Here is a 14,093-nt window from a genome sequence, read left to right on the forward strand (position 1 = left end):
CACACACACACACACACACACACACACACACACACACACACACACACACACACACACACACACACACACACACAGAGAAACCCTTACGCACGCACAAACACGCACACACACAGTGTGCTGTCACACTGTCTGTCGATGAGCTCTGTCATGCAGTCGTTCCTCTCTCCAGTGAACAAGGCTATTCTAGTAGCTCTGTTCATCTTCGCCATCCTCCTCATCCTCTATGTGATCCTCTGGTACATCTGTAGAGACGTGGACTGCGACCACGGCATCTGATCTGATTAACACCGGGAACACCACCGAAAAACGGAGGAGAGAGACGCGTCTGACAGAGGGTCACCCTGGTAAGTCAGCATGTCTCCTCTGCTCTACGCGCTCGCGTGTGTTTGTGTGTGTGGCTCAAGTGACAAAACAAGTGTTTCCTCTAACAGCATCAGTATCATGACAAAAACAGAAACAGTGCCGCGCATAACCTGGTTCCCGATGGCGCCTCCAGTCCGTTATGAAAGGTCGTTTTTATCTAACCTTTATTTGCCAGAAATGTCTTAAGACTGAGAACCTTTTGTGAGAGACCGAGCAAGAAATTCAGAAAGAAAAATCATTTTAGGCCAATCACAATCCAAATCGAGGAGGATACGTTTGTCCTCATTTAGAATTTTTGGGGGTCTTGTTCATGCAATCTCCCCCAATAACAGTAACAGTAGCGTCGAAGTGAACACAGTGTCATCACCATCACAAAAGGTGACACAATGTCATTACCTACAGGAATGTTATGTTATCTTCTCCAGTCTGAGTGGAGAGGCAGCGGCTACTATAGTCGTTACCGGCTTAATAGCGCACGAGGACAGGCTGCGCGGGAACCTGCGTTTGGATGTAAGACATGCTTTAGCAATACTGATCTATAATCACTGTGTGTGTGTGTGTGTGTGTGTGTGTGTGTGTGTGTTCGTGCGTGCGTGCGCCCGTGCGCGTGTTGGCGTGCATGTGAGCTTCATAGTTCATGTTCAGTTCATCTCGTCTCTAAGGGTAGCCTAAGATCTGACATTGCCAATGGCATTATCATTTAACACGATCAAACAAACAGGATTATTCTTCCCCCTATAGAATACCATGTCTTCTTGTGCCATGCAGCAATCATTTGATGTTTGTCGCTGGTACTGTATTCCCTAGACTTTTGCCGATACGCGTTCGTTTGTGACCTCTGCTGCTGCTCAATTAAAACATCTAAAGACGACTGTCTTTCAGTTTGGGATTCATCTTTACTGTCATATATGCTTTTACAACCCTGCACCCAAAGACTTTGTACCAAGAATAACGATGAGCGTGCCATTTATTCTACCCTTTATTCCGCTAATCATCATAGCCATGCCGAGTCAATGTTGCTTTTTACGCATAGGCGTTCTTGACTTCAGCTGACATTTGGCGCTCTTTGCGTGCATGTATGAGAGAGACAGAGAGAGAGAAACAGAGAAAGAAAGAGAGAGAGAGAGAGAGAGAGAGAGAGAGAGAGAGAGAGATAGAGAGTTTCAGTGAATTACATTATCCCTCTGCGTTACCACTGCGGTTGACCTAATGGTAACCATAGTCTCGAAAACCCGACCCTAGTCCGTTGGGGTTCAGGGGAAACGATGGATAAGCCGCAAGATAAAGTGTGATGGTGCAATGCAACTAACTGTTGTTAAATGAATGTGACTGTAGAAAACCCATTGTATTTGTCCCTATACTTAAATAAAGGATCACCTGATCAACAGATCAACAGTCCTACAGTGTTCAGACCCAGCTGGACCCGTAGAAGCCGACTGACAGAATAACAGCTTCTCTCATGCCTGGCGGAAACAAATAAACCTTCCACATGCCAACACGAGGGGCTGAAGGACACACCAAGGACACTATGTGTGTTGTGTGTTTGGGGGGGGGGGGGGGGGGGGGGTTAATGGCGAGAACCCAGCTATCGAGATTTACCGGGGATTACCACCCTAAACCACTCCCTTTTCCGGTGATAAGTAATTGCGAGAAACCGGTCAATTGTAATACATTATTTATATGAACAGCATGGTGTGAAATGGAACTGTTTAATTATATGCGATGTCTAAATCTGGCTTCTCTACCACCTCTGCATGCTGAATCAACGCTCAGAGTGGGGACAGACCCATCGCAATATGGAGCGCAGTTCACAATGCATGTAGACCTATCATCTCATCATGGTCACTGTTTTTCTTGTGACAGGTATGGCCTACATTTGCTGCAGCATAGCCTATGCTACAGAATGCGCGTCTAATTCACACATCTCCACCTGGCTTTCGGGGGTCACCTTGTTTATTAATTGTAAAAATAATACTTTTTTAAATCGCAGCTGCAGAGTTTTAAAACAGCCTACCACTCGAATATCGTTGCTTTAAATCAGTGAACACGGGAGCACACTCACAGTCTTTCTCCCTCTCCATCAAATCCATTCAAATTGCATCCAAAAAAGATCATTCTGTTCTAGATTGATATATAGATGTTCTAGCCTACCTCTTTCAGGTAATACATTCAATGCAGTATTAGCCTTCAATCTAGCTAATTAATGATGGTTTATGCTAAATAAGCTTCTAATTTATAGCCTCTGTATCTTGCGCAATATGCAAGCACCTGTTCTTTGCTGGCCTATCTGTAAAAAGCGCTCCTTAGCTCTAGGAGTCCCTTCCGGAAAAGATAGACTAGAATAGCTGGCTTGAATTATTATGTTGTTGTTGCATATCATATACCAATAGACTATTCAAAGAGGGATGCAAGCTATTTTTTGCTGAATGTTAAATACAGCAGCCAATAGAACTCACAGTTAGTTTGAAAGAAGAGCGAACGCGGATGGGGGTAAGCTATAACAGTTATTTATTCAGACTCACAACCATTCTCTTCTGTGAAGAGAAATGAAATCCTTCTGCATCTGATTCTAGTCCTATATTATTCAATGATGTCATTAGAATGAGGAAGAGAAGGACAATGACACTTATTTCATTGAACTGTTGAAAGCGAGGAAGGAATGAAGAAACAATAGAGAGAGGAAGAGGAGGTAGGCTAATAACATTAGGGGAAATACGCCTTGTACAAATAGGCCCTATTTTATTTTAAAAATGTAATCCAATTCGCTAGCCTATACTTGTAACTGTAACTAGTACGCATGTGCTGCACCAGAATCGCATGTTCTCTGCTGCTTTATCATGATTTGAATGATGTGCATAATTCCAGTCCATATAATACAGTATAATACAATACAGTAATACAGTTCACACTTAACAATATACGCCTACTGGAGCTAGTTTCATTTATTTACACAAGAGAGCATATAAACTCAGCAAAAAAAGAAACGTCCCTTTTTCAGAACCCTGACTTTCAAAGATAATTCTTAAAAATCCAAATAACTTCACAGATCTTCATTGTGACGGGTTTAAACACTGTTTCCCATGCTTGTTCAATGAACCATAAACAATGAATGAACATGCACCTGTGGAACGGTCGTTAAGGCACTAACAGCATACAGATGGTAGGCAATTAAGGTCACAGTTATGAAAACTTAGGACACCAAAGAAGCCTTTCTACTGACTCTGAAAAACACCAAAAGAAAGATGCCCAGGGTCACTGCTCATCTGCGTGAACGTGCCTTAGGCATGCTGCAAGGAGGCATGAGGACTGCAGATGTGGCCAGGGCAAAATATTGCAATGTCTGTACTGTGAGATGCCTAAGACAGCGCTACAGGGAGACAGGACGGGCAGCTGATCGTCCTTGCAGTGGCAGACCACGTGTAACAACACCTGCACAGGATCGGTACATCTGAACATCACACCTGCGGGACAGGTACAGGATGGCAACAATAACTGCCCGAATAACACCAGGAATGCACAATCCCTCCATCAGTGCTCAGACTGTCCGCAATAGGCTGAGAGAGGCTGGACTGGGGGCTTGTAGGCCTGTTGTAAGGCAGGTCCTCACCAGACATCACCGGCAACAATGTTGCCTATGGGCACAAACCCACCGTCGCTGGAACAGACAGGACTGGCAAAAAATGCTCTTCACTGACGAGTCACGGTTTGTCTCACCAGAGGTGATGGTTGGATTCGCATTTATTTTCGTAGGAATGAGAGTTACACCAAGGCCTGTACTCTGGAGTGGGATCGATTTGGAGGGGGAGGGACCGTCATGGTCTGGGGCGGTGTGTCACAACGCTGTGCGTTGGTACCCTTCCTGCAGGCTCATCCTGACATGAACCTCCAGCATGACAATACCACCAGCCATACTGCTCATTCTGTGCGTGATTTCCTACAAGACAGGAATGTCAGTGTTTTGCCATGGCCAGCGAAGAGCCCAGATCTCAATCCCATTGAGCACGTCTGGGACCTGTTGGATCGGAGGGTGAGGGCTAGGGCAATTCCCCCCAGAAATGTCCGGGAACTTGCAGGTGCCTTGGTGGAAGAGTGGGGTAACATTTCACAGCAAGAACTGGCAAATCTGGTGCAGTCCATGAGGAGGAGACGCACTGCAGTATTTAATGCAGCTGGTGGCCACACCAGATACTAACTGTTACTTTTGATTTTGACCCCCCCTTTGTTCAGGGACACATTATTCCATTTCTGTTAGTCACATGTCTGTGGAACTTGTTCCGTTTATGTCTCAGTTGTTGAATCTTGTTATGTTCATACATATATTTACACATGTTAAGTTTGCTGAAAATAAACACAGTTGACAGTGAGAGGAAGTTTCTTTTTTTGCTGAGTTTAGCTAACTACATCTAAGTGCATTTATGTTTTTCTGTCGTGTGTAATGTGCAGTAGCCTATCATATATGTACTGGAGGAACAATCATTTGTTTTTGGGGGGGCTTGGGCTCATTAAATGTCGTTAATGAAGCGCTCATAATATGTATTTAAGATATGGTTCATCAGACTCAGGTAGCATCAGATTAGAATTTTCATCCTGATCAAAGCCCTAATAAAACCCAGACATATTTATATGCTTTATAATGCTTTTGAACGACTCTTCCATTTTGGGGGGAAATAGCGGGTTACCTGGGAGAAAAGTTATTTATTCTTGGGATGGAATTTTTTTTTAAATACTGGGAAAATATTCCTCCTTATCTAGACAATATATAGTTGACCATGAAAGGTTGACTGGCCTGAGTCCAGAAGCATTTTCCAGAAGCATTTTCCAAACATCCAACATCAATCACTTCACTCATAGCCCAGTCAGAGCACTGTCTATGTGGAAGCCCAGTCAGAGCACTGTCTATGTGGAAGCCCAGTCAGAGCACTGTCTATGTGGAAGCCCAGTCAGAGCACTGTTTATGTGGAAGCCCAGTCAGAGCACTGTCTATGTGGAAGCCCAGTCAGAACACTCTCTATTTGGAAGCCCAGTCAGAGCACTGTCTATGTGGAAGCCCAGTCAGAGCACTGTCTATGTGGAAGCCCAGTCAGAGGACTGTCTATGTGGAAGTCCAGTCAGAGCACTGTCTATGTGGAAGCCCAGTCAGAGCATTGTCTCTGTGGAAACCCAGTCAGAACGCTGTCTATGTGGAAGCCCAGTCAGAGCACTGTCTATGTGGAAGCCCAGTCAGAGCATTGTCTCTGTGGAAACCCAGTCAGAACGCTGTCTATGTGGAAACCCAATCAGAGCACTGTCTATGTGGAAGCCCAGTCAGAGCACTGTCTATGTGGAAGCCCAGTCAGAGCACTGTCTATGTGGAAGCCCAGTCAGAGCACTGTCTATGTGTAAGCCCAGTCAGAGCACTGTCTATGTGGAAGCCCAGTCAGAGCACTGTCTATGTGGAAGCCCAGTCAGAACACTGTCTATGTGGAAGCCCAGTCAGAGCACTGTCTATGTGGAAGCCCAGTCAGAGCACTGTCTATGTGGAAGCCCAGTCAGAGCACTGTTTATGTGGAAGCCCAGTCAGAACACTCTCTATTTGGAAGCCCAGTCAGAGCACTGTCTATGTGGAAGCCCAGTCAGAACACTCTCTATTTGGAAGCCCAGTCAGAGCACTGTCTATGTGGAAGCCCAGTCAGAGCACTGTCTATGTGGAAGCCCAGTCAGAGCACTGTCTATGTGGAAGTCCAGTCAGAGCACAGTCTATGTGGAAGCCCAGTCAGAGCATTGTCTCTGTGGAAACCCAGTCAGAACGCTGTCTATGTGGAAGCCCAGTCAGAGCACTGTCTATGTGGAAGCCCAGTCAGAGCATTGTCTCTATGGAAACCCAGTCAGAACGCTGTCTATGTGGAAGCCCAGTCAGAGCACTGTCTATGTGGAAGCCCAGTCAGAACACTCTCTATTTGGAAGCCCAGTCAGAGCACTGTCTATGTGGAAACCCAATCAGAGCACTGTCTATGTGGAAGCCCAGTCAGAGCACTGTCTATGTGGAAGCCCAGTCAGAGCACTGTCTATGTGGAAGCCCAGTCAGAGCACTGTCTATGTGGAAGCCCAGTCAGAACACTGTCTATGTGGAAGCCCAGTCAGAGCACTGTCTATGTGGAAGCCCAGTCAGAGCACTGTCTATGTGGAAGCCCAGTCAGAGCACTGTTTATGTGGAAGCCCAGTCAGAACACTCTCTATTTGGAAGCCCAGTCAGAGCACTGTCTATGTGGAAGCCCAGTCAGAGCACTGTCTATGTGGAAGCCCAGTCAGAGCACTGTCTATGTGGAAGCCCAGTCAGAGCACTGTCTATGTGGAAGTCCAGTCAGAGCACTGTCTATGTGGAAGCCCAGTCAGAGCACTGTCTATGTGGAAGCCCAGTCAGAGCACTGTCTATGTGGAAGCCCAGTCAGAGCACTGTCTATGTGGAAGCCCAGTCAGAGCACTGTCTATGTGGAAGCCCAGTCAGAGCACTGTCTATGTGGAAGCCCAGTCAGAACACTGTCTATGTGGAAGCCCAGTCAGAGCACTGTCTATGTGGAAGCCCAGTCAGAGCACTGTTTATGTGGAAGCCCAGTCAGAACACTCTCTATTTGGAAGCCCAGTCAGAGCACTGTCTATGTGGAAGCCCAGTCAGAGCACTGTCTATGTGGAAGCCCAGTCAGAGCACTGTTTATGTGGAAACCCAGTCAGAACACTGTCTATGTGGAAGCTCATCTGCATAATGGAAGGGAACCATAACCTATATGTACAAAAGTATGTGGACACCCCTTCAAATGAGTGGATTTGGCTATTTCAGCCACACACGTTGCTGACAGGTGTATAAAATCAAGTGCACAACCATGCAATCTCCATAGACAAACACTGGCAATAGAATGGCCTTACTGAAGAGCTCAGTGACTTTCAACGTGGCAAAGTCATAGGATGCCACCTTTCCAACAAGTCAGTTTGTCAAATTGTTCCCCGGGTAGAGCTGCCCTGGTCAACTATAAGTGCTGTTGTTATTATGATGTGGAAACGTCTAGGAGCAACAACGGCTCAGCCACGAAGTGGTAGGCCACACAAGCTCACAGAACGGGACCGCCGACTGCTGAAGCGTGTAGCGAGTAAAAATCATATGTCCTTGGTTGTAAAACTCACTACAGAGTTCCAAACTGCCTCTGGAAGCAACGTCAGCACGAGAATTGTTCGTTGCAACCTTCAGGAAATGGGTTTCCATGGCCGAGCAGCGGCACACAAGCCTAAGATCACCATTTGCATTGCCAAGCATCGGCTTGAGTGGCTTAAGGCTTGCTGACATTGGACTCTGGAGCAGTGGAAATGTGTCTCTGGGGTAATAAATCACGCTTCCCATCTGGCAGTCCGACGGACAAATCTGGGTTTGGCGGATGCCAGGAAAATGCTACCTGCCCCAATGCATAGCGGCAACTGTAAAGTTTGGTGGAGGAGGAATAATGGTACAGGGCTGTTTTTCATGGTTCGGGCTAGGCCCCTTAGTTCCAGTTAAGGGAAATCTTAACGCTACAGCATACAATTATATTCTAGATGATTCTGTGCTTCCAGTATTGTGGCAACATTTTGGGGAAGGCCCTTTCCTGTTTCAGCATGACAATGCCTCTGTGCACAAAGCGAGGTCCATAGAGAAATGGTTTGTCAAGATTGGTGTGGAAGAACTTGACTGGCCTGCACAGAGCCCTGAACTCAACCCCATTGAACACCTTTGGGATGAATTGGAATGCCGGCTGCGAGCCAGGCCTAATCGCCCAACGTCAGTGCCCAACCTCACTAATGCTCTTGTGGCTAAATGGTGGCAAGTCCTCGCAACTCCATATTGAGGCCCATGAATTTGGAATGAGATGTTCGGCGTGCAGGTGTCCACATACTTTTGGCCTTGTAGTGTATCTAATGTGTCCAATACTCTAATCAAGTGGTATGTAATGCATTGGTTATATGTATCTCATAATGGATGGTAATCCATCCAGTATGCACATTTGGAGATGTGTTCCACAGAATCTTCATTACAAATGCGAAAAATCTATCAGTTTCAAACTTCTGTAAATCAGTCATTTTCAATGGAAGGAGGAGACACAAGGAGACCTTAGTAAACCTTTTCAGACAGACAAAACCTCCGTAGTGTATTCTTTCAGACAGACAAAACCTCCGTAGTGTATTCTTTCAGACAGACAAAACCTCCGTAGTGTATTCTTTCAGACAGACAAAACCTCCGTAGTGTCTTCTTTCAGACAGACAAAACCTCCGTAGTGTATTCTTTCAGACAGACAAAACCTCCGTAGTGTATTCTTTCAGACAGACAAAACCTCCGTAGTGTATTCTTTCAGACAGACAAAACCTCCGTAGTGTCTTCTTTCAGACAGACAAAACCTCCGTAGTGTATTCTTTCAGACAGACAAAACCTCCGTAGTGTCTTCTTTCAGACAGACAAAACCTCCGTAGTGTATTCTTTCAGACAGACAAAACCTCCGTAGTGTATTCTTTCAGACAGACAAAAACCTCCGTAGTGTATTCTTTCAGACAGACAAAAACCTCCGTAGTGTATTCTTTCAGACAGACAAAACCTCCGTAGTGTATTCTTTCAGACAGACAAAACCTCCGTAGTGTATTCTTTCAGACAGACAAAACCTCCGTAGTGTATTCTTTCAGACAGACAAAACCTCCGTAGTGTATTCTTTCAGACAGACAAAACCTCCGTAGTGTATTCTTTCAGACAGACAAAAACCTCCGTAGTGTATTCTTTCAGACAGACAAAACCTCCGTAGTGTATTCTTTCAGACAGACAAAACCTCCGTAGTGTATTCTTTCAGACAGACAAAACCTCCGTAGTGTATTCTTTTAGACAGACAAAAACCTCCGTAGTGTATTCTTTCAGACAGACAAAAACCTCCGTAGTGTATTCTTTCAGACAGACAAAAACCTCCGTAGTGTATTCTTTCAGACAGACAAAAACCTCCGTAGTGTATTCTTTCAGACAGACAAACACCTCCGTAGTGTATTCTTTCAGACAGACAAAACCTCCGTAGTGTATTCTTTCAGACAGTCAAAAACCTCCGTAGTGTATTTTTTCAGACAGACAAAAAAAGTTGTCTGAGACACTTCTGAAGCTGCATTTCCCCTGTGTCTGACAGGGAGAGGAGAGAACAGCCAATGATACACTGATGGCTCTGTGGCCTTCTGTTCAAATCTTTGTCCATGATTGCCTTGTGAAGACAGGTGAGTGTGTTGCTCTAGTGACAGTCTGAGAAAGTAGAGCAGGAAAAGGCTCAGTGGGACTCAGTGCCACACACATACACAGGTCATCCATCCCATCTCCCTCCTCATCGTACACACACACACACACACACACACACACACACACACACACACACACACACACACACACACACACACACACACACACACACACACACACACACACACACACACACACCTCAGAACATAAAAAACAGATCCTGTGTGACTCAGCTGTTATGTAAAGTCCATCTCTGATAGGACTGCTTTAGGCTAACTGTCAGTCCAACCCAGATAGACACACACACATCACGCTGCAGTGCGACTAACCCTTAACGCGGATGTGATGTGTGTCTGCTCTGTCCTCGCCCTGCTTAACCTACACATGAGGCAGAAAAACAACGGAGAGGTCTATTTCCTTTCAATTTCAATTTAAATCTGAAGTTTGAATTGAAAAAGTCAATATGGCTGAATCAAGCTAGCAAGTGAGCAAATTTGTAGAGGTGTCTTATTACTTTCTGGCTCTCCTGGATTTATCTTCAGGAATTCTCAGTACTGGGGAGTGGCTGCACCCATAGCTGCTCTTGTTGCGCATCAGAAAGTCGCTGCTGACTGTCATGTGGTGCTAAACTTCATCATTTCGGTTGTGTTGTGGTCCGCTCCAGTTGTACTGAATTGCTCTAGCGGTGCTGAATTAAAGTAAATAGAAATTGGGGACAATTTTTGTGTAATTCTAACTAACAAACACATACACACAGTCTTTTTTATCATATTCGTATTCAGATGTTTCATTATCGAACACTCAGTGGTAAAGTCCGAGTCTTGTCCTGTGTGTGCGTCATAAGGATATAATTTTTTTAGATGTCAGTATAATGTCCGTATCCTCTGTGTCTGTGCTATGAGCCCAGGTTACTGTTTCCTCTGTGTCTGTGCTATGAGCCCAGGTTACTTTTCCTCTGTGTCTGTGCTATGAGCCCAGGTTACTGTTTCCTCTGTGTCTGTGCTATGAGCCCAGGGAACTGTTTCCTCTGTGTCTGTGCTATGAGCCCAAGGTTACTGTTTCCTCTGTGTCTGTGCTATGACCCCAAGGTCACTGTTTCCTCTGTGTCTGTGCTATGAGCCCAGGTTACTGTTTCCTCTGTGTCTGTGCTATGAGCCCAGGTTACTGTTTCCTCTGTGTCTGTGCTATGAGCCCAGGTTACTGTTTCCTCTGTGTCTGTGCTATGAGCCCAGGTTACTGTTTCCTCTGTGTCTGTGCTATGAGCCCAGGTTACTGTTTCCTCTGTGTCTGTGCTATGACCCCAAGGTTACTGTTTCCTCTGTGTCTGTGCTATGAGCCCAGGTTACTGTTTCCTCTGTGTCTGTGCTATGACCCCAAGGTTACTGTTTCCTCTGTGTCTGTGCTATGACCCCAAGGTTACTGTTTCCTCTGTGTCTGTGCTATGACCCCAAGGGACTGTTTCCTCTGTGTCTGTGCTATGAGCCCAAAGGGACTGTTTCCTCTGTGTCTGTGCTATGAGCCCAAGGTTACTGTTTCCTCTGTGTCTGTGCTATGACCCCAAGGTTACTGTTTCCTCTGTGTCTGTGCTATGAGCCCAAAGGGACTGTTTCCTCTGTGTCTGTGCTATGAGCCCAGGTTACTGTTTCCTCTGTGTCTGTGCTATGACCCCAAGGTTACTGTTTCCTCTGTGTCTGTGCTATGAGCCCAGGTTACTGTTTCCTCTGTGTCTGTGCTATGACCCCAAGGTTACTGTTTCCTCTGTGTCTGTGCTATGACCCCAAGGTTACTGTTTCCTCTGTGTCTGTGCTATGACCCCAAGGGACTGTTTCCTCTGTGTCTGTGCTATGACCCCAAGGTTACTGTTTCCTCTGTGTCTGTGCTATGACCCCAAGGTTACTGTTTCCTCTGTGTCTGTGCTATGAGCCCAGGTTACTGTTTCCTCTGTGTCTGTGCTATGACCCCAAGGTTACTGTTTCCTCTGTGTCTGTGCTATGAGCCCAGGTTACTGTTTCCTCTGTGTCTGTGCTATGAGCCCAAAGGGACTGTTTCCTCTGTGTCTGTGCTATGAGCCCAGGTTACTGTTTCCTCTGTGTCTGTGCTATGAGCCCAAAGGGACTGTTTCCTCTGTGTCTGTGCTATGAGCCCAGGTTACTGTTTCCTCTGTGTCTGTGCTATGAGCCCAAAGGGACTGTTTCCTCTGTGTCTGTGCTATGAGCCCAGGTTACTGTTTCCTCTGTGTCTGTGCTATGAGCCCAGGTTACTGTTTCCTCTGTGTCTGTGCTATGAGCCCAGGTTACTGTTTCCTCTGTGTCTGTGCTATGAGCCCAAAGGGACTGTTTCCTCTGTGTCTGTGCTATGACCCCAAGGTTACTGTTTCCTCTGTGTCTGTGCTATGAGCCCAGGTTACTGTTTCCTCTGTGTCTGTGCTATGACCCCAAGGTTACTGTTTCCTCTGTGTCTGTGCTATGAGCCCAGGTTACTGTTTCCTCTGTGTCTGTGCTATGACCCCAAGGTTACTGTTTCCTCTGTGTCTGTGCTATGACCCCAAGGTTACTGTTTCCTCTGTGTCTGTGCTATGACCCCAAGGTTACTGTTTCCTCTGTGTCTGTGCTATGACCCCAAGGTTACTGTTTCCTCTGTGTCTGTGCTATGACCCCAAGGTTACTGTTTCCTCTGTGTCTGTGCTATGAGCCCAGGTCACTGTTTCCTCTGTGTCTGTGCTATGAGCCCAGGTTACTGTTTCCTCTGTGTCTGTGCTATGACGCCAAGGTTACTGTTTCCTCTGTGTCTGTGCTATGAGCCCAGGTTACTGTTTCCTCTGTGTCTGTGCTATGAGCCCAAGGAACTGTTTCCTCTGTGTCTGTGCTATGAGCCCAAGGTTACTGTTTTCTCTGTGTCTGTGCTATGACCCCAAGGTTACTGTTTCCTCTGTGTCTGTGCTATGAGCCCAGGTTACTGTTTCTTCTGTGTCTGTGCTATGAGCCCAGGTTACTGTTTCCTCTGTGTCTGTGCTATGACCCCAAGGTTACTGTTTCCTCTGTGTCTGTGCTATGAGCCCAGGTTACTGTTTCCTCTGTGTCTGTGCTATGAGCCCAGGTTACTGTTTCCTCTGTGTCTGTGCTATGAGCCCAGGTTACTGTTTCCTCTGTGTCTGTGCTATGAGCCCAAGGAACTGTTTCCTCTGTGTCTGTGCTATGAGCCCAGGTTACTGTTTCCTCTGTGTCTGTGCTATGAGCCCAGGTTACTGTTTCCTCTGTGTCTGTGCTATGAGCCCAGGTTACTGTTTCCTCTGTGTCTGTGCTATGAGCCCAGGTTACTGTTTCCTCTGTGTCTGTGCTATGAGCCCAAGGAACTGTTTCCTCTGTGTCTGTGCTATGAGCCCAGGTTACTGTTTCCTCTGTGTCTGTGCTATGACCCCAAGGTCACTGTTTCCTCTGTGTCTGTGCTATGAGCCCAGGTTACTGTTTCCTCTGTGTCTGTGCTATGAACCCAGGGAACTGTTTCCTCTGTGTCTGTGCTATGAGCCCAGGTTACTGTTTCCTCTGTGTCTGTGCTATGAGCCCAGGGAACTGTTTCCTCTGTGTCTGTGCTATGAGCCCAGGGAACTGTTTCCTCTGTGTCTGTGCTATGAGCCCAGGGAACTGTTTCCTCTGTGTCTGTGCTATGAGCCCAAGGTTACTGTTTCCTCTGTGTCTGTGCTATGAGCCCAGGTTACTGTTTCCTCTGTGTCTGTGCTATGAGCCCAGGTTACTGTTTCCTCTGTGTCTGTGCTATGACCCCAAGGTTACTGTTTCCTCTGTGTCTGTGCTATGAGCCCAGGTTACTGTTTCCTCTGTGTCTGTGCTATGAACCCAGGGAACTGTTTCCTCTGTGTCTGTGCTATGAGCCCAGGTTACTGTTTCCTCTGTGTCTGTGCTATGAGCCCAGGGAACTGTTTCCTCTGTGTCTGTGCTATGAGCCCAGGGAACTGTTTCCTCTGTGTCTGTGCTATGAGCCCAGGGAACTGTTTCCTCTGTGTCTGTGCTATGAGCCCAGGGAACTGTGTTGTGACGTGTCATTATCCTCCCTCCCACTCCTTCTGTCCACCCTTTCCTTCTTTCCCATCCCGTTCTCCCATTCCAATTTTACAATTTTTTCCATGGGGCGGTTTTGCAGCTAATTTCCTGCAATTCTACACATTTTGCCATGACTTATACCATGTTAATGATAATGACTGCACCTCCTTAGACCTCTCTTTAACCCAGGCTAAAACTCTCCTAGGGCTAGCTTACCCTCCTTGCACACAGGCATTTGTTCACCCAGGGATAAACCTTAACCCAGGCGTCTCACTGAGCACAATTTCTTTTAAATGTTTTATTGGAAAAAAAGTTTTCTGCAGTTCTACACATTTTGCCATGAGGCAGAGCAACATTTTAGCAATTTTATAACAAATGTCATGCAATTCTACTCATTTTGCCATGGGGCAGAT

At 46.3% G+C, this 14,093-nt stretch overlaps 1 protein-coding gene across 1 annotated transcript in view; it reads left to right on the forward strand.

Annotated features, from left to right (window-relative positions):
- The window catches only part of LOC106586508 (polyprenol dehydrogenase), a 38,235-nt gene continuing 24,142 nt past the window's right edge, over nucleotides 1-14,093 (forward strand). The window contains exon 1 of the mRNA XM_014173893.3: nucleotides 1-344. The gene's annotated coding sequence lies outside the window, so the exon portion shown is untranslated. The remainder of the gene's footprint in view (nucleotides 345-14,093) is intronic.

This window comes from Salmo salar, chromosome 25 (genome assembly GCF_965601325.2).
Source record: "Salmo salar chromosome 25, fSalSal1, whole genome shotgun sequence".
In the NCBI taxonomy this organism is placed as follows: Eukaryota; Metazoa; Chordata; class Actinopteri; order Salmoniformes; family Salmonidae; genus Salmo; species Salmo salar.